General features: G+C 36.8%; 1 pseudogene; it reads right to left on the minus strand.

Moving 5' to 3' along the window:
* Nucleotides 1-1,295: 1,295 nt before the first annotated feature.
* On the minus strand, nt 1,296-2,340 carry LOC143603400 (F-box/kelch-repeat protein At3g23880-like; annotated as a pseudogene).
* Nucleotides 2,341-2,849: the final 509 nt, after the last annotated feature.

Genomic DNA, 2,849 nt, shown 5'->3' on the forward strand with positions numbered 1-2,849 from the left:
AATGAAAGGGACGATTCAATGTGATTTTAGGATAATAAGGAGGTGAAGTTCTTGCAATCTCCTATTTTTGGATTTTTAATCAAAACTACATAGTTTTGATAGGTTTTGCATATAACTTAAACGCGTAACAGCCCCATATTCACTTTCCCCAAATAATAAATATTTAAAGGCCTTTTCAACGAGTTTTCACATCCACACATATTTTAAACAGAGGATTAATGTGTGTTATTTTGAATAACCTTCAAACATGTAAACAATTAAAGAGACACACAACAATAAGTTAACACATCTACATATGCTTTTATGATAAAATGCAACATTAATCGACTAAGGTAACAAGAACAATACAATGAAGTAACATAACATTAAGTAGATTGGCATATATAACTCCTTGAAAACTAAAAAAACATTAGGGAAGCTCGATCATGTGCGTCTTTGGCCTTCGCCTGGAGACACGAGAGTCTCCAAGTATATCACTCCTTCTCGTTCATGGTAAAAACGCTTACCAATATAGTAACTCTTTCTTTTAAGCACTCTTCCAAATCTATACTCTTAAAAGAGTTGTTGTCTTCCAAAATCGCAAGCCAATTCCCATTCCTCCTTACGTGTATACGCCTCAAAGACCGAAAATCATGTTAATATCGAAACTAAAACAAATAATGTTGTAGGCACGCGTCAGTAGATTCCAAAAGGCTAACTCACAGCAAAGCTACACATACCAATCCATCCAAGCTTGCTAAAATAATTATATCATCCTTGAATGGAATAGGATGCGTGGTGATGGAATCATGTCACAATAAAGTGTACGAAAAGTTCGGCCTGGCTTATCAAGAAGAAGAAGTTTATATCTGGTATTATAGCGAAGGTGGGCTCAGGCAAAGTCTGGTGAACACAATAAGGAATCCCATGAGTTACAAACGCACTGAAAAAGACCTATGGACTTGGCCGGAAGTCTTGGTAGCACCTCGGACTCTATTACTTCAGCAGGAAGGTGTGGGTGAACTCTAGGCATAGTTGGTCTCTTTTCAAAACTCATAATATTATTGCTTAAGTTATGAGTTAAGATTTAAGAAGGAGGCTATAATTAAGGAGAAGAAACTAATCAAATTACAAATGCATTCAAAAATCAAAACTCATAAATATTGCTAAAGTTTAACAAATTATATATTTATCCGTTAAGTCTTTTATTGGATTTAAAGAAGCCTAATAGTTTTTTTATTGAGGGACAAGCAACAATAAGTTATTAACACATTATTATAAATCGGATGCCTCGATCATGAGTATCTTGGCTCGAATTAGGGATTTGGAGACACGAGAGTCTCGATGTATATCGCTCCTTGATCACTTGCACGATACCAATGCTCGACAAAAATATGATAAAAATCTGTAACATAGTCCTCCAAACCTATATACTTAATAGAGTTGTTTTCCTTCCAAATCGCAAGCCAATCCCCGTTCCTCTTAATGTGTATCTCCCTCGTCGGGCAATCACCAAACCTATAATTCGGGCTAACGAATGTCGCCACTTGTATCCACCAATCACCATCCATCCTCCACATATCACACTTCACATCTTTACATATATCCCCATAAGCTACACACAGGTGAATGCAGCCATTGAGAGACTAAACTCACACCCAAACTTGCACCACAAGGAAAAAGTGGAAATTGTATTACCTTAAACTTTTCAGACTCCACATCGAAACTTATAAGGCACCACGAATGTCCGGTGCTCTTACATTCGAGCTTGAAATAAACTTTCTCGCCCGAGAAAGTAGCCATCAACCACTTGTAGTTAGATACAAGGTGTCTAATATCTGAACATTGAATCTTTCTCCATGAATCTAATCTCTAGGAATATACAAAAGCACCCTTGTAAGGAACTAAACATAGAAGTTTATAATTGTTAGAAGAATCAACATAGAAAGCAAAATCACCGCGACATATATTATTATAGAAACTAGTACGGATCTTCGTGTAAGCACCCGTGAGCGGGTTCCAAAAGCCTAACTCTCGAGTGTTCTCCAAGGCTACACATACCAATCCATCCAAACTTGCTAAAACCAACACATTGTCCTTAAACGGAATAGGACCCTTGGTGATTGAACCCTGGTTCGCGGGTTCATGATCAAGAGTGTGAAAAGTTTGGGTATGTGGATCAAGAACAAGAAGTTTATGGCATTGATATTGGATGTGCATCCGGTAAAACGAAGGTGTAGATAATAGATTGCTCCATGATTTACAAACACACCGGAAACGAGTTAACGATTTTGCCAGAACTCGTGGTAGCACCTCCGACTGTAGTATTTCAACCGGAAGTTGTGGAAGAACTCGAAGCATGATCCAAAGGTTATTTGCTTGTAGTCTTGGCAGCACCAATTGTATTATGTAAATAAGGAGGAAGTTGATAAATTTTATAAGACCGACTTGTATATTTATGGGATGTGATGTTGGTATGGTTTAAGTAATTGTATATTCAACTAGGTTTTAGGCCCCGTCTTACGGGGGTTTTATTTAGGTTTTTGTTTTTAATCGTTTTGCTATTTTTATATTTTGTAATGATTTGTTTTATTTTTTAGCGTAGCTTTGTTTTAATTTAATACGTATATAGTAGTTTGTTACGTTAGTTATATTTATTTAACGTTAGGGCTCTTTCAATTGAGATGCGTACGTTTCTTAGATTTTTAACGAACCAATATAAACGAACACGAATATGCTGATTTTTTTAAAACGAACAAACATGAACACAAAAATTTGTCTTGTGAACGCCCACCGCCACCACAACTGTCACCCATCGCTGCCACCTCGCCGGAAAAGTCTATGGAAATTTCACACGAAAAGTCGTTGGA

The sequence above is a fragment of the Bidens hawaiensis genome, unplaced genomic scaffold (assembly GCF_021521415.1).
Source record: "Bidens hawaiensis isolate Kalapana, Puna unplaced genomic scaffold, B.hawaiensis_p1.1 tig00061513_1, whole genome shotgun sequence".
Lineage (NCBI taxonomy): Eukaryota > Viridiplantae > Streptophyta > Magnoliopsida > Asterales > Asteraceae > Bidens > Bidens hawaiensis.